This window comes from Mustelus asterias, chromosome 12 (genome assembly GCF_964213995.1).
Source record: "Mustelus asterias chromosome 12, sMusAst1.hap1.1, whole genome shotgun sequence".
In the NCBI taxonomy this organism is placed as follows: Eukaryota; Metazoa; Chordata; class Chondrichthyes; order Carcharhiniformes; family Triakidae; genus Mustelus; species Mustelus asterias.
In genome coordinates, this window is record NC_135812.1 from 74,560,421 (window position 1) to 74,579,542 (window position 19,122).

Genomic DNA, 19,122 nt, shown 5'->3' on the forward strand with positions numbered 1-19,122 from the left:
AATATTCGGACATATCCAACCAGAATAAACCTCAACCTGAACTGTCACATCGTTTCTCATCCTCATCCAGAACCTCCAAGGCAGCGAGGTTTGCCTATCCCTTCCTAACAGCAGTGGGGGTGTAACTATACCACATGGACTGCAGCAGTTCAAGAAAGCAACTCACCATCTTCCCAAGGGCAATTAGGAATGGGCAACAACTGCTGCTGGCCCAGTCAGCAATGCCTACATCCCATGAAAGAATAACATTAAAAAATATACTCAAAACTGGGTGCGCAAGTAACTTCTCTAATTGCGGTACAGCCATTGACAAAAAAGATGTAGTGAACAGGAAGGCTTGAACAACTTCAGTAACTTCCTTTGTCAAACAGGGTTAATCATCACTTGTTAACAGATGCAGCAAGAACAGCAATGTACCATTAACAGCAAAAAGTGAATCGTGTGGAGGGCGTAGAAGGTCTCCAGAGAGATTTGGACAGGCTGAGTGAGTGGGCGAGGATCTGGCAGATGGAGTATAACATTAACAAATGCGAGGTTATTCACTTTGGAAGAAATAATAGCAAATTGGATTATTATCTAAATGGAAAGAAATTACAACATGCTGCTGTGCAGAGGGACCTGGGGGTCCTTGTGCATGAGACGCAAAACCCAGTCTGCAGGTGCAACAGGTGATCAAGAAGGCAAATGGGATGTTGGCCTATATCGCAAGGGGGATAGAATATAAAAGCAGAGATGTCTTGCTGCATCTGTCCAGGGCATTGGTGAGGCCGCAGCTGGAATACTGTGTGCAGTATTGGTCCCCTTATTTGCGGAGCGATATATTGGCCTTGGAGGGAGTGCAGAGAAGGTTCACCAGGTTGATACCAGAGAGGAGGGGTGTTGATTATGAGGAGAGACTGAGCAGATTGGGTTTGTATTCGTTGGAATTTAGAAGGCTGAGGGGGGATCTTATAGAGACCTATAAGATAATGAAGGGGCTGGATAGGGTAGAGATGGAGAGATTCTTTCCACTTAGAAAGGAAACTAGAACTAGAGGGCACAGCCTCAAAATAAAGGGGGGTCAGTTTAGGACAGAGTTGAGGAGGAACTTCTTCTCTCAGAGGGTGGTGAATCTCTGGAATTCTCTGCCCACTGAAGTGGTGGAGGCTACCTCGTTGAATATGTTTAAATCATGGATAGATGGATTCCTGATCAGTAAGGGAATTAGGGGTTATAGGGATCAGGCGGGTAAGTGGAACTGATCCACTTCAGATCAGCCATGATCTTATTGAATGGCGGGGCAGGCTCGAGGGGCTAGATGGCCTACTCCTGCTCCTATTTCTTATGTTCTTATGTTCTTAAAAAGTAACAGAAAAGAGCTCCATATCAATGGAGAACGTGCCGGCAGGGCCAATTCTGTCTCTTGAGAATATTTCATTAACATGAAACTGATACTGGGATTGCACTCCCTCCCGACCCACCAGGGTGTCCTCTGGGTACCCTGGGACTTACTTTACCAACGGTCCTGGGACTTGATCCCATGTAGACTGTTGCCACCCTCTGCACAGCAGCATGTTGTAATTTCTTTCCATTTAGATAATAATCCAATTTGCTATTATTTCTTCTGGCCACTGCAGTGCTGTGGTTGATGAAAGGATGGGGGTGTAACTACACCCCCATCTGGCTGGGTTGAAGAGCTATCAGCCAATCTGATTGGCCAACAGCTCTCCAAAGAACCATCGAATCCCTACAGTGCAGAAGGAGGCCATTTGGCCCATTGAGTCTGCACTGCCTCTTGGAAAGAGCATCCCATCCAGACATTATGATGCTGCCCGTACCATACCCATGAATGATATCCCCATAGGTTTTCTCCTGACATCAACCACAAGCCACTGATGGCAGTCTTCAACATTTCTTGGGCTACATTCTCTTGGTCTCCTGCAAGTGAAAGACTCTTGCGAGGCCTATTCTATCATGGAGTTGGTGGCTCAAATGACCATGCCCCACTCACATGCCATGATGGCTACATACAAACAAGGGCCCTTATGGAACCCCCTTCCCTGGAAGTGGTATCTCCTCTGTTTCCCCCTCTACCGTCTGTTCAATGGAATCTTTCTTTGATACCTCACCCGCCCACCACCTCCTCATCGCTCACAATGGTATCTCTAGTATCTCCCCCTCCCCGGCTCAACCATCACTTCCAAAGCCTTCAATCAAAGATGGCGGCAGCAAGTCCACCATTGCGAACAGCCGTAATTTTTTTTAAAATTCTTTCATGAGATGTGTGCATCACTGGCAAGACCAGCATTTAGTACCTATCCCTAATTGCCCTTCAGGGGGCAGTTAAAAGCTAACCACATTGCTGTAGCTCTGGAGTCACATGTAGGCCAGACTGGGAACAGCAGATTTCCTTCCCTGAAGGACGATAGTGAACCAGATGGGTTTTACAACAATCGACAATGGTTTCATGGTCATCAGTAGACCTTTAGTTCCAGATTTTGTTTGTTGAATTCAAATTTCACTATCTGCCCTGGTGGGATTCGAACCCAGGTCTCCAGAGCATCAGCCTGGATCTTTGGATTCATAGAAAGAATCATAGATTGAATCATAGAAATCCATAGAAGTGCTGAAGGAGGCCATTCGGCCTGTTGAGTCTGCACCGACAACAATCTCACCCAGGCCCTATCCCTGTCACCCCACATATTTACCCCGCTAATCCCTCTAACCCTACACATCCCGGAAGGGACAATTTACCATGGCCAATCAACCTAACCCGCACATCTTTGGAGTGTGGAAGGAAACCCACGCAGACACGGAGAGAGCGTGCAGACTCCGCACAGACAGTGACCCAAGCTGGGAATCGAACCCAGGTCCCTGGAGCTGTGGGGCAGCAGTGCTAACCACCGTGCTGCCGTGCCAGTCTAGTGACAATATCACTGCACCACCACCTTCCCCTAAACTGACTACAGTCATATCCTTTCATCAACCTCTGCACTGTTTAACCGGAGTTTGTGGGGTGAGTTCTGGGGTGGTGGGGAATGGAAGCTTGGGAGGAGGGACAGGGGGGATTGGGGGAAACAGAGACTGTGAGTGCTCAGAATTGCGCTCACAAGCCAGCATGCATGCCTGATGAGCCTGCAGTATGGTGAGAGTTGGAGGCTGATTGATACTGGAGATGCCCATTGAACCTTGGCTTCCAGCACTGCACTCACCACAATATTCCCCCAGCGAGCCGCGGCGCATTTGCCCGTTTCTCAGGCCGCGGCACACCGGTTGAAAGCCACTGTCTTAGAGGATCACCCTGCTGCAACTCAGCCAATGGCTTATGTATTTTTTAAAAACTCAGGTCTTATTTAAAGTCCAATATTTCCAGACATAATTCAGTCTTTTCTCCGTCATTGTTATGACACCTTGGTTGCTTCCTGCTGATCTGATACCAATATTCATAAACATTTACTCATTTTGAAAGAGTTACGGCATGCAGGAGAATATTGAACACAGTGAACAAGCACTGGATAACTAAAATGGAAATCCTTGCAATGCTGCAGTGACTCATGGGTTGAGAGTCTAAATAGCAATATGTTCTATTATCTTACAAACATTGGGTTATAAAGTTTGTGGCCAATTCATAAAAGGAGAGAATCCATACAATGCAGAAGGAGGCTATTTGACCCATCAAATCTACCCCAACAAGAATACCACCCAGTCGCTATCCCCATACCCTCACATATTTACCCTGTTAATCCCCCTGACACTAAGGGACAATTGAGCATGGCCAATCCACCTAAACCGCACACCTTTGGACTGTGGGAGGAAACCGGAGCACCCAGAGGAAACCCACGCAGACACAGGGAGAATGTGCAAACTCCACAAAGACAACAGAGAAAAGGTACAAATTCCACACAGTGACCTGAGGCTGGAATTGAACCCGGGTCCCTGGTGCTGAGAGGCAGCAGTGCTAATTGCCAGCTTTGATTCATGATTCTGCCCACACTCACTAGGCAACCAAAGAAAACTATCTTATTCGAAAAATGGTTTTGTAACTTATTAGTCTTCACCATAGCAAAGCACTGTAGTAATTAAATAACAAAAACACTTGAAGCGTGGTCAGTGAATCGAAAAGATACTGTGAATATGACTCAAAATTGGATCATTAATCCAGTCTCCTTCTGGAAAAGGATTGTAACATAACCATGACCATTAGTTAGTGACCTTTTTAAACATTATTTCTATGTTATAATGTCAGCCCAGCTGTCCAATTAGGTGTTAGTACTCCCCTGTGAGTGGCTACATTTAATACATTCATCAACCTATAACAGAACTTAAAGCAAAAACATCGACAGGGTTTGGAAACGTACTAAATTAAAACTGCAACTTCAGTCTCTGTACGGGCAGAAACTACATGCAGAAAATGAACATCAGGGCCATTGTGAATACAGTTCACAGCTGAGTAATACAGAACAAATGGGGCCCCTTAAGATTCAGACAAGGGAGAGAGTTAAAGAGTCGGGCAGAGCTCGTAAATTATTTGTACATAAAACTTTCATAATGGATGTGTATAGCATTGAGCAAATGGCACTGACAGCAACTCTGAGAGACTAGGGGCAGAATTTCCCTTATTTTTAAATGTCCATTCTGGTGAGATAACCAGAAAAAGTCTCGCTGATGGCGTGAAATCTTTTTGATTTGATTTATTCTTGTCACATGTATTAGTATACAGTGAAAAGTATTGTATCTTGCGTGCTATACAGACAAAGCATACTGTACATAGGGAAGGAAAGGAGAGAGTGGAGAATGCAGTGTTACAGTCATAGCTAGGGCGTAGAGAAAGGTCCATTCAAAAGTCTGACAGCAGCAGGGAAGAAGCTGTTCTTGAGTCGGTTGGTACGTAACCTCAGACTTTTGTATCTTTTTCCCGATGGAAGAAGGTGGAAGAGAGAATGTCCAGGGTGCGTGGGGTTAATTATGCTGGCTGCTTTTCCGAGGCAGCGGGCAGTGTAGACAGAGTCAATGGATGGGAGGCTGGTTTGCGTGATGGACTGGGCTTCATTCATGACCCTTTGTAGTTTCTTGCGGTCTTGGACAGAGCTGGAGCCATACCAAGCTTCCAGAAAGAATATTTTCTACGGTGCATCTGGAAAAACTCATGAGAGTTGTAGCGGACATCACCAAATCTCACCGAATATTGAGCATTTTTAACAACATTTTTTCATATGCGAGTCTCGGCACTCATGGCAGCTCATCTCCCATATGCTAGCCCTGGGAAAACTTAATTTCTGTGATCAGTGGAGCGCTCCCTTTAAACACCTCCCCCAGCATTTGTTCCAAATCCAATCAGGGAGATGGCTGCCAGGTAGAGAATGTCAAGGTTGTCTGAGGGAGCCCTGGCCACACTCCTGGATGGTGTGGGACAGAGGCGGGATGTCCTCTACTCGTATTCAAGCAGATGTCCATCCATCAAGAGCACTACCCCCGCCTGGGTGGCAGTGGCCACCATGGTGAGTGCCAGCTCATTCTGTAAGAGGATGGGGCAATAGTGCAATAAGAAGATGAATGACCTTCTTTATGAAGCCTGGGTAAGCCTGCCTCCTCAAGTCTCCTGCAGCACCCTTCACACTCCCCTCCCCTTCAGAGGTGAGGCCACCAGATTCTCATTTTTATATAGCTGTTGTAAATGGCAGCGGCGTGATGTCAGACTGACTCCTGATGAATATTCAGTGAGGGGGGGGAAGTCCCAGAGTGAGCGCTCACTAATGATATGATAATATATTAAAATGAGGTTCCCGGCCTGCCACGGCATTTTCCCCTTTACCCTATCAGTGAGGGGGATTGATAATCCTGCGGACCGCTAACCTGGGCTCAAGATCGCACTCTCGGAGTCAGCAGAGAAATATCCTGTTAAGAAAATGCAGTGTGTAAAGGTTTCTAAAGACAAAGACCCGGATGCATCTAAAAGCAAATGGAGAAATCAGGACCGGTGCGTACAAAGTTTCTGGATAGCGCGATGGTGCTAGTGGAAAGGAAGCCAGCTGATATCATTGCAAACTGCTGCCAAAACATTGAATGTATTCAAGAGACAGCTGGATATAACACTTGGAGCAAATGGAATCAAAGGTTATGGGGAGAAAGCAGGATTAGGCTATTGAGTTGGATGATCAGCCATGATTGTGATGAATGGCGGAGGAGGCTCGAAGGGCCGAATGGTCTCCTCCTGCTCCTTCCTTCTATGTTTCTATGTAAAAAAGGGCACACACTGAACATTGCCCTGGGAATGCTCAGCTTTGCATTGCACTAGATTCAAATACTTGGTATATTTAATACTGACTTAGCTTTAAGCCTAACCTTAATAACGGAACAAATATTACATTTGATACTTAGTTTTGCCATTCATTCACACTTTATTAAAAAGTAAACATCAAGGGCATTTGTAGGATTAGAGGCAGGAGGAGGGGGCATAAGCTGTGTACCGTACCGGGTGGCACGGTAGCACAGTGGTTAGCACTGCTGCTTCACAGCTCCAGGGTCCCGGGTTCGATTCCCGGCTCGGCTCACTGTCTGTGTGGAGTTTGCACATTCTCCTCGTGTCTGCGTGGGTTTACTCCGGGTGCTCCGGTTTCCTCCCGCAGTCCAAAGATGTGCAGGTTAGGTTGATTGGCCAGGTTAAAAATTGCCCCTTAGAGTCCTGGGATGCGTAGGTTAGAGGGATTAGCGGGTAAATATGTGGGGGTAGGGCCTGGGTGGGATTGTGGTCGGTGCAGACTCGATGGGCCGAATGGCCTCCTTCTGCACTGTAGGGTTTCTATGATTCTATGATTCTATGTGTCAAAATACATGCATCACCATCGCACCTCGTTCATTGCCTACTATCCTCCCCACCACTTCATAGAATCATAGAATCCTACAGTGCAGAAGGAGGCTGTACAGCCTATCAAGTCTGCACCGACCACAATCCCACCCAAGCCCTATTCCCGTAACCCCACATATTTACCCTGCTAATCCCCCTGAAACTATAGTCAATTTAGCATAGCCAATCAACCTAACCAGCACATCTTTGGACTGTGGGAGGAAACCGAAGCACCCGGAGGAAACCCACGCAGACAAGGGGAGAACGCATAGACTCCACACCCTTATGATCATGTGCACACTGCAAGGCACTGTATCAGGGGGAATTTTCCAGCCATTCATGCCGGCGGGATTCTCTGGCCCCACTGCAGTGAATAGAGATTTGGCTGAGCGCCAAATTCTCCATTCTTGCTTGCAGTGGTGGAGCATGAATGGCCAGAGAATTCCAGCCATATAATATAAGGTAGCCGCTGTACTCTCTGAAAGTGTTGTCTCAAACAGGTGTTATTTGAAGCGGTTCAAGATAATGAAAATCATGGTGCTTCGAAGCTGGTGTCGTCAAATCTTGAAGGGTCTTCATTTTCTTCATACTTCCCCAGGTTCAGAATTCTTTCAAACCTGTCATGGTGTGAGGCTTGTGCAGGATTTGGAAATAATATTCCAGTCGCACAGACAAGCCGAACTAGTTATGGTGTCGCAGTATTGGCAATGGCAGCATTACTGAGTCATCCAGGCCTAGCTGATGGTGAGGAAGGAGACTACAAGGACAAGAATTGCGGAGAAAAATGAGACAGAAACTGATGGAAGGAAATAAATAGTACTGACAGATAAGCAAGTCAGAATAAGTGACAGTAACAAAGAGAAGCGTTTGAAAAATGCAAAAAAAAAGAGAAAGATAAGCTCGGCAATAAACAGAGTAAAAAATGAAACAGAAAGGAGCATGAGAAGGAAGTAATGAAGTAAATAGCAGATAGCAATGGGCAAAGGAGGAAACAAATAATGCCGGAACAAATAGTGTGCGAAAGTAAGAATACAGAAAAATATACAGAAATTAAATGGGGCTCACAGAGGTAGACTACTCACAGACACCAATCAGATTGTACCTGTGATTAGGATGGAATCTTTAGAGGTTAGCTTCACTTTCCAAAAGGAGTCATTGGAGCCTACAAAGACTGGAGGAGCGATTTAGAGTCCAAGCATAAACAGCAGCACAGGCCCAAGGTGTCGCCAGAGTGGGAAAATAAGAATCTCGCTGCGAGGAGTCGTTTTCCGATTTTCCACACCACTCGCCGGTGATGTAACAAAGTTCCCACCCTTTCTCATTTCAATACATTCGAATGAATTTAAGTATAATTAAAGGGCTTCACCACAATCAGGGAGATGGCTGCCAGGTAGAGAGTGTCAAGGTTGTCTGAGGGAGCCCTGGCCACACTCCTGGATGGTGTGGGACAGAGGCGAGATGTCCTCTACCCGTATTCAAGCAGATGTCCATCCATCAAGAGCACTGCCCCCACCTGGGCGGAGTTCTCCGGCCGCGCTGGTCTAAAAACCGGAAATTCCTGCCCGACTGTCAATAGGCCTTCACATTGTCCGCAACCCGGCCGCTACGACTTCAGTGGCGGGCGGAGTGGGAGAATTCCGACCAATATGTTTTCCCCTCACTCATGCCCTCACATCGACGAGGTTTACAACAGACTTTTAAAAACCTGCTTCAGTCGAAGGAAGCCTGCGAGGCGTGCAAATATAGCCCCCGTCGGCAGGGGGCACAGGGTGGGGGGGGGGGGGGGGCGGTGAGTGTCACATGCACAAGTAGTGCCCCAGCACTGGCCCCTGGCACCCTGGAACTGACCCCCAACCTGGCAGTGTCGTGCCAGAGATTGTGGGAGAAAGTTCGGCACAGCTGGAGAGCTACACCTCAGCTTTCCCACTGAAACGGACACGCTGAAAAAATATCAGGAGATCCTGCGCAGATTTTGTATTAGTTGCAATTATTTAGCTTGACAATTAATGCAGAGACCACTATCCTCCAAAGGCAAAATAAAAAGGAAACCAAAGTTTCACTGCATGTCGAGGGTTGTATAGTGGGTGCATTTTCCTGAATAGTCCATGGATTTATTGTCAAGAAGCAAATGCAATCGCTCGCCTTGCACTACTGAATTCCGAATATGCCATGCAGTTTTCAAATGGTTGACTATGTTTAGCTCTCAGTTGGAAGCAAGGAACTGCTTGACCTCACAATGATATCGGAAGGAGCTCAGATTCATATTGCACTGCTGATATCATTGCCTCCTGAGTTATCCGTTTACAGCTCTGTATTGAGCTCCGTGTATTCTGCAATTGCTGTCGCTGGTTACATGAATAATACTAAGCATAAAGATTTTAGGAAGAGTCGAGAATGAGGTTTACGTGTACCTCCACTACGCTGCATCTAATTATTTATTAAAACCCCCAATGTGTTTTTCAGTAACAGCATTAGAGGAGAACCATAGAATCCCTACAGAGCAGAAGGAGGCCATTCAGCCCATCGAGCCTGCACCGACAATCATCCCACCCAGGCTCTATCCCCGCAACCCCATGTATTTATCCTGCCAATCCCCCTAACACTAAGAGGCAATTTACCATGACCAATCCACCTACCCGCACATCTTTAGAGTGTGGGAGGAAACTGGAGGAAACCCAGGCAGACACGGGGAGAATGAGCAAACTCCATGCAGAGAGTCACCCGAGGCTGGAATTGAACCTGGGTCCATGGCGCTGGGAGGCAGCAGCGGTAACGACTGTGCCACCATGCCACCGATATAGAACATTTTCTCACTTTGCATCGTTGATGGGGAGCCTTGCCCACCGTTAAGAAAGATGTCCTTCTCTTCACTGCAATGACATGACATTGCTATCTTCCATATTGCACAGGGAAGTAGATTGGGACATGGGAGGAGTTAAATCTGGGAATAACCAAAGGGTTCTTGGGGAATTTAGTGGTTGATGTTACGGATCAGGCCAATCTCCTTAAGAAAGTTTTAAGAAAATACTTTAACGTCTCCAGCCAGGAGTTTTCCAAACATTGGACCCGATTTTACCAAAACTTCGCGCCCGTTAAATCACGGTAAAGTTGGGCCAATACCGTGATCTGCACCCGCTTCCAAGCAGATCGCGGCTTAACCGACACCCGATTCAGGTGCGGGTCCGGCCCACGCCCAAATCGGGCGGCCCGACGATTTAAATGCATTTGCATGCATTTAAATCGACTTAATGAACCGCGCACCCAACTCTACCGCCAAATCCCACTTTACCGTCTTCTGGTCCGTTCCGCATCCGCGCTGTAAGCGACCTGCAAAATAAAAGTCTGAAGTCATCGCTGCAGCTTCCGAAGAGCGGGGTCAGAGCCTCCAACGGCTCTCTGACCCAGATCATCCTCTGGTTGCGGTGGGGGGGGGGGGCGGGTGCGGGTGGAGGGGGGGGGGGGCGGGGGGAGTTGGGGGGGAGGGGAGGAGGAGGGGGGGGGGACCCAGATCATCCTCTGGTCGGGGGTGGGGGGGTCCGCTGCCAGTCTGCGGCCGATCCCTCCTCCCGGAGTGGACGTGTGGCCATGCCATCCCACAAAACCTTCAGGATGAAGCGATTCCTCGCTAAGAAGATGAAGCAGAACCGGCCGATTCCACAGTGGATCCGCATGAAAACCGGCTACAAGATCAGTCCAAGTCCAAGAGGAGACACTGGAGAAGGACCAAGCTGGGGATGTAAAGGGAGACACCATCACTGGTACACTACCAGCCACAGCCATCTCTCCCGCTCTCTTGCTCCTGCAGGGAAGAGTAATCTGTGGCTGGTAGTGTACCTGTGATGGTGTATCCCTTGATCATCCCTTGATCATCCCTTGATCATCCCTTGAGGATGATCGTCAGAGAGCCGCTCTCTCCGCTTTCTGCTTTTTTTTCTTTCGCGCCTGAGCGCGCTCTGCCAGATTTTTTTCCAACTGTGCATGCTCAGAGCTCCGATCGGTCTGCCTGCACTAAGCCCCGCCCCCAGCACGAATCGGACCGGAGCCGGCAAAACGCGTATGGGCGCGCTGGAAAGAGGATTCCAGGCACGCATCTATTTGACACCCAGATTTGGCACTTAGACTCAAAATGGTAAAAGCAGGCCCATTACTTGCGAAGGATCCCCAGTGGTCTAGTGGTTAGGATTCGGTGTTCTCACCGCCGCAGCCCAGGTTCAATTCCCGGTCAGGGAACACGGTCATTTCGGGGGCAGCACGGTGACACAGTGGTTAGCACTGCTGCCTCACAGCGCCAGGGACCTGGGTTCGATTCCTGGCTTGGGTCACTACCAGTGGAGTTTGCACATTCTCCCCGTATCTGCATGGGTTTCCTCCGGGTGCTCCGGTTTCCTCCCACAGTCCAAAGATCTGCAGGTTAGCTGGATTGCTAAATTGCTAAATTGACCCTTAGTGTCATGGGAACGAGCTGGGGTAAATGCATGGGGTTATGGGGATAGGGCCTGGGTGGGATTGTGGTCAGTGCAGACTCGATGGGCCGAATGCACTGGAGGATTCTATGATTCTATGAAGAAGGTCCAGTGCAGACTGCATCAGCAGAAGAAGAGCAGCAACTTTTCCCCCACAGCACACTGCGCAGTTTGTGATTTGTGAACAGGAGCAGCCACTGTTTGGTGTTGCAGTTCAGTTGGCAACCAGCCTTCCTGTGTAGACTGTGAACAAGAACGGGGTCACCACAAAATCTTTCGGAATGTTTTGACCGTTGCAGAGTGCCTCTGTGTATTTTTGGGGGAAAGGAGTTTGCTGTAAGTGACGGAATTTTGATTTAGAAACTGTGGAGATATTCTCCACATGTAATTTTTGTCCTTAAGCGAGTTTAACATCTTCAAATATAATATAACTGACTATGAAACTGAATAAACCCAATGTTTAGAAAGTTAGTGAAAAGGAATTAGATGCTCTTTTGTTAAATGAACAGCTAAAAGCGGGAGATAAGAACTAATATGGGGATACGTTGTAGAAAGTTGTGTCTTGCACTTTGAAAGTTTCCTTAATTGAGTTTGGAACAATCATAAGCAGCCAATCATGTCACTTCTGCGCTGACACTTGTTTAGATGAGATTCATGAGCCAGTTCCCAGTATTTATGCTACTAAATCTGACTCGCTCTTCTCAGATTAGGCAAGCTGCCCACAGAGTAATGATCTGCATGCCAGGATAACAGTGTCAGATTTTAAAAAAATTGTGCTCATCATATTATACTGCAGGAGAGCGGAACAGCTCCCATTTCAGGCACCCGCTGCCAGTAACAGGCATTTCCATTTTAGGTACATTATTACCAATTAAAGAGCATGGTGCCTACTCGACTTAATAGTGTACTTCGACCTCAGTCTTAGAAGAGCAACCACGACAGCACTGGCGTGACACTTCTTTACCACACATCAGCTGGGATTTTCCGACCCACCACCCGCCCATCGGCCCCCGTGGCTCGCCCATCTCGCTGCCGAGGAACCCATCGCTGGGTGTCGCGCTCGGTTGGATCGGAAGATCCGCGCATCATTTCTGAGTGAGAGAATCAAACAGGGAAATGTTAGGTGCAACGATAAATGCAAAATGCTGAGGATACTGGAATCTGAATCAAATACAGAAAAATCCTGGAAAATCCCAGCAGGTCTGAGAGAGTAGAGCCAATGTTTCGAATCTAGATAACCCTTTGTTAGAGCCTTCGTCAACTCTACTCTCTCCACAGATGCTGTCAGACCCGCTGAGATTTTCCAGCATTTTTCTGTTTTTGTTTCAGATTCCAGCATCCGCAGTATTTTGCGTTTATCCTGAAGTCTTTTTCTACTTTAGGGCCCCAAATATGCTTAATGATAATGATTTTCTGGCCCCTTCTTATCCGCATTCGAACCAAATCTTGGTCAGGCTCCAATTTTAATTTGTAACCGCAGAATGACACTCCTTCGAAATACAACATACCAAAGATTAAATAAGGCAATCAATCAAACTATCTGCCTCTGTAAGGGTTGTATAATTGCATGACTCAAGTAAAAAGTGTATAATGTCGCTTTGATATCCAATCACAAAGTTAACATGGAACTCACCGCGGCCTTGGATTATTTTTGTTGCTGCAACAATTTCAAACATGCGGAACACAGAGAACAAAGATCACGCTTCCCGATCTAGAGTTTTGTACTCAATGTCCATTCTCACTAGGAACTGGATTGATACTCCCAAGGTCAATTTGCCTTGAAGTCTTACAGCCAACATACACCAGAGGTTTATAGCCATCTGTTCGTGTTGGATATAAACCCAAGTCTTGAAAAACCGCTATCAAATACTTTGCATCACTTATTTTCCCTAGAGTGCTGGAGTGTAGGATTTTGCAGTGCAGGTTCTGGGAAATGACAAATGTTGCTCTGACTGAAACACAGAGAGAGGTTTGGCTGAAATGGAAAGGATTTTTTTTGTCAGGTATGGTGGGATTGAAATTTGAGAACTGATTCCTGAGAACTGTCCTTAATGCAATGTTAAAGGGCACGAGTTTTCAGCTTAGTCTACATATCAGCATATCACTGCATCTGACCCCTATGACAAGGGTTAACTCTCAATGAGGAATATTCATTGAGTTGCTGCAGTAATTAACTTCCACAGGATTGCCCGATTCTTATACATCTCACTATTGGGATTAAATTCTAGGTTGGCATACAACTTGCTAGTTTAAGACACCGGGAATTTTTCACAGCTTCTCCCAATCCAGGGGCGGCACGGTAGCTCAGTGGTTAGCACTGCTGCCTCACAGCGCCAGGGGCCCGGGTTCGATTCCCGGCTTGGGTCACTGTCTGTGCGGAGTCTGCACATTCTCCCCCTCTCTGCGTGGATTTCCTCCAAATGCACCAGTTTCCTCCCACAGTCCGAAAGACGTGCTGGTTAGGTGCATTGGCCCTCAGTGTACCAGAACAGGCACCAGAGTGTGGTGACAAGGGGATTTTCACAGTAACTTCATTGCAGTGTTAATGTAAGCTTACTTGTGACACTAATAAATAAACGTTAAAAAAACTTTAAACTCATTATAATTTGGGGGGAAGTTTCTCGGGAAATCTCCATACGGGTGCAAATGGGATTTCTGTTTAACTTCAACCAAACTCTGTTGGGCATGGAACTGCCTTGGGGCTTTTGCAAATGGCCACTGCAGGATAGCCCTTGGCTTTCCAACCCAACAGTGCTAGATTCCACCCAAAATATTGGCTGCAGCATGGACTTACCTGAGCAGCTAACATGATCAGATTATTCCTGGCACTCAGCTTTCCTCAATAGATGTTGCAAGTTGCTAAGACAGCATTCCACACTAACAATAGATACTCTATTATTCACGGCTAGAGGACTTGTGACAGCATATCAAAAATTTATAGAAATCACAGTTACTGCTTTGGAGATAACCACGTCAGTCAATTTAACCCGTGCTTACTCTCTTGCGGTTGATGCGTGGGTGCTGCAAAGATACGGTTGATGTTCCCAAACTTCCCTTTGTGTAAACATGAAAGGCAAAAGAAACCAAACCTATAAATTGCTCTTGGTGATGGCGTGATTCCAAAGCAGACTACAGACACACCATGCTTTCGGGTTTTAACCACCAATTGTCCTGATGTATAAAGTGCTTTTGTTATTAATAAATCAGATATAAAGAAAGAACAAAGAACAAAGAAAATTACAGCACAGGAACAGGCCCTTCGGCCCTCCAAGCCTGCACCAACCATGCTGCCCGTCTGAACTAAAATCCCCTACCCTTCCGAGGACCATATCCCTCCATTCCCATCCTATTCATGTATTTGTCGAAACGCCCCTTAAAAGTCACTATCGTATTTGCTTCCACTAGCTCCCCCGGCAGTGAGTTCCAGGCACCCACCACCCTCTGTGTAAAAAACTTGCCTCGTACCTCTCCTTTAAACCTTGCCCCTCGCACCTTAAACCTATGCCCCCTAATAATTGACTCTTCCACCCTGGGAAAAAGCTTCTGACTATCCACTGTGTCCATGCCCCTCATAATCTTGTCAACTTCTATCAGGTCTCCCCTCATCCTCCGTCGTTCCAGTGAGAACAAACCTTTACTAACCTCTCCTCATAGCTAATGCCCTCCATACCAGGCAACATCCTGGTAAATCTTTACTGTGCCTCTCCAAAGCCTCCTGTTAGTGTTCTGATATGTAATATTCTGTAATAATTATAATTCTTATCAATTTAGAAAAAATTTCGAAGCAAGTTAAGTATCTTCTTGCAACGGAAAAGACACAAGGGATTAAATGATGGATCTCTTTCCAAAGTTGCTGGGTGAAAGCAGGGCTAATTCAACTATTTGTCAAACTCGATTGATTGGCTCCTCAGATCTTATGTATTAAGTGTCTCTTGCTGTAATCTTATGGTGGGCCTAAATGCCCTCAATGGAAAAGGACAATTGTCAGCTGTAAAGAGAGAACAGGCTTTTTATAGGTAGGACTTGTTTACTCATTTGAATACCGAGACAAATACTTGACATTAAGACAAACTGTGGGATTGAACTTTTCGGCTAGTTAATACACAAAAGACCTTTTCATATCTTCTTGCACTGGCTGCCAGAGAAATAGCTTCATGAACAGAAAACTATTCAGACAAAAAGGCAATTTTTTTTTTTAGCGAATGTATGCAGGAAAGAAAGGATTTTCTTAGCTGCATTAGCCCTGCACAGTAATGTTTGACCCCGCTGCAGCGTAGAGAGTTCAAAGCCAAAGCCAATAAAGATTGCACACAAGCACATGTAAAAGCCACCCATCTTGGCAAGTTTAATCACATCAGTCATTCCTGCTGTGGTTCAGTACACCCAGCTGTCAGCTGACCTCTGGATTTTTTTTTTGCACGAGTGTGGACCAAGTTCAACAGCTTCTGCTTTATAAGCACATTCGCCGCCTGCCTTGCTTCACTGAGCATATTCACATCCACGAGACCCTGCCCCAAAGTCAGCACCGATAGCAAGCCATCAAATCTACTTGTCACCGCTGCTGCTGATTGAATTTTAAAAAGCCATCCTTTGATGCTCCAAGCATTTCAGTTGAGACCGAAGATGGGATTCAATATATTTAACTGCATTGGGTTGAATGTTTGAATCTTGGCCCAACTACTTGTTTGTCAATAACCCATGGATGGAATTAACTGTTTGATTACAGATACAATATAAAGTGTGATTGACCAATAACTTCATTGCAGTGTTAATGTAAACCTTACTTGTGACTAATAAATAAACCTTTACTAGCCAAAGTGCATCTCAGCTATTATTTATCAAGGAGGATTCATTGTAAAAAGGTAGAAGGGCCACATGGTAGAGTCAGTCGCAAGGCTTTACGTCTGGGAGTTTGATTTGAACTCATGCCAGGGTAATAGGGTGAAGGATTGTTCTTTCTCTCTCTCTCTGTCAAATGTAAGGATTCTGTGGGAAATTCCTTTTTGGCTCCTCGCAATAAAATCAATGCAAAATCGGCGATTTCACCCACCCAAAGAATTCACTAGTGTGGGAAAATGTCACACTGCTGCAACGGATAAGAATTGAAGATGCATTCCTGTTATAGAGCGTGTGGGAGCTTCAATCTGCGTCTAACGCGCGCATACCTGAATTACAGCTGCTTTCTTTCAAAGCACTCACCTTAATAAATACAAAAATAATGTACACACAGGGCAAAGAAGGAGTGAGAATATAATTCCGGAGGAATTAAGTTGATGTTAAATTTAACATCTGGCAAGAAGCCCTTTCGATAACCAAAACGTGTGTATTTGTGAACCATTTCTGTACAATATTGTTTTAGATTCAGTTGAGCATGTACCATCGCTACGATTTGAAATACTACTCCTGTAACTATCCTGTAAACAGATATCAGATAAACAATAGAGACATCAGATTCCTCTTTCTGCTAATGGAGATGGTAACTCATTTAAACTAAGCATGTTAAGGCCTCCATTAAAATAATGGAGAGAGAAATTTGATACCATCATTTTGAATTAATGTGATAACATTACTTATAGTAATATTCAGGCTTTCATTATTGAAACTGCTGAGGTGAGGAAACAAAGGTTGCATTTCAGCTCTTTACATTTTCAGTTGTTTAAGTCTTTCGGCTGACTTATATTCCCCCGATTCCCACTATCCTGCTTGTGGTTCCTAGCTCATAATGGATATGCCTAAGGAGCACTTCCATGGTCAGTTGCTGTCCTCAGCATTTCCCTTAGTGACTTTTCAGCCTAAACTGTGTGAATGGACAGCACTGTAAGACCATGCGGCACGGTGGCACAGTGGTTAGCGCTGTTGCCTCATGGCACCAGGGATTCGGGTTCAATTCCAGCCTCAGGTGACTGTGTGTGTGGAGTTTGCATGTTCTCCCCGTGTCTGCGTGGGTTTCCTCCAAGTGCCCTGGTTTCTTCCCACAGTCCAAAGACATGCAGAATAGGTGAATTGGCCACACTAAATTGCCCCTTGATATCCCAAGATGTGTAGGTTAGGGAGATTAGTGGGGTAAATGCATGGGTTAACAGGGATAGGTCGGGGAGTTGGCCTGGGTAAGATGCTCTGTCAGAAGTTAGTGCAGATTCCATGGGACTAATGGCCTCCATCTGCGTTGTGGGGATTCTATGGATTCTCTGCTGGATATATGAGCCATTCTCAATGTTACCTTTGCTTAGTGTTCATAGTGGGTAGATAATATTGGATAGTGAGCAGGAACAGGGACAGGAGCAGGAATCTTTACAGTCTCACTAACTGAAACTGATTGTATTATGCATGGCTGATTTTATTTTGTTGCAAAGATATAATTTATTTGTAAAATATCTGAAGGAACATTACAGACATTTCAAAGCGACCATCACACACAGAAATCATAGAAACCCTACAGTGCAGAAAGAGGCCATTCGGCCCATCGAGTCTGCACCGACCACAATCCCACACAGGCCCTACCCCCATATCCCTACATATTTCACCCGCTAATCCTTCTAATCGACACATCTCAGGACACTAAGGGGCAATTTTAGCATAGCCAATCAACCTAACCCGCATATCTTTGGACTGTGGGAGGAAACCGGAGCACCCAGAGAAAACCCACGCAGACACGGGGAAAATGTGCAAACTCCACACAGACAGTGACCCAAGCCGGGAATCGAACCCAGGTCCCTGGAGCTGTGAAGCAGCAGTGCTAACCACTGTGCTACCGTGCCGCCCAGTGCAATAATATTCACATTCTCTACATACATCACGTTGTACTCTGAGCTGCTTCAATACAGTCAGAGAAACATTGCACACATTTCAAAATGGTCATTACAAAAGGTCTCATTATGCACGGCTGATCCAGAAAGAGCAACAAACCATCAATCTGATGTCTGCAGTCTTCTCTTGTAAACAAAAACACTTCCTGTCTACATTTTGGTGTCAACTTTTTCACATTGTAGATTTATATACCAAATTTATAATGGAAACAACCAATGAATGTTTGTCACACTATAATAACATCTGTTTCCAGTGGCAGTTCCAGTGAAACTTAGAATCATAGAAACTCTACAGTGCAGAAGAGCTATGTGAACTTGTGGACAGACTTGACAAATCCACACCTGAGCCTGGGAGGCCTGTACTACTCCAAGGCAATGTGAATGATTGACTGGATTCATGGACCCAGGAACAAAAAGACCAATAACTGAGAGCTAGAGTTCTTCTCGTTCATCTCCAGATAAAACTGGACATCAATGTCATATTCAATGGATAGACATGTAACAGGAATATTATTGGTGCGGTATGCCGAGACATTGCATGGTTTTTAGCTGCTTAAGCTTCAGAAGAATTCTATGCACGCTGAGAGATTTGTGGTGAAGTGAGCCCACCCTGCCAGTGGTGAGAATCGTGACGGACTCCTCCATCTCTTGTGCCGCTCTGTTGAGGGCCTAATGCTTCCTCTGCATTTCTTTGAATGTCCAGCAAATGTCAAGGGCTGATTGTAGAGGCTCGACATCTGACTCACACGTCTCAGTGAATTGACCACGAGTGAGTGATCCAAAACCTACTTTAGAGCTATGAGTCACCAATGTGTCTCTGCACTGGTGAAGGGTCCAGGTGAATGCTGTGGTGGGCCTCCAGGTGTGAAAGGATCTTTTTCCTCCTCCAAAGTGGCCTGGGGACTGGAGTTTTCTTCTGTGGAGGACATTGGCCTCCCCCTCTTCCTGCTGGCACCTGGAATGGTGAAAGAAGAGGCCGAGTGTCTGCTTAGGTTGGATCAGACATTACACACATCATGCACACTCTTGT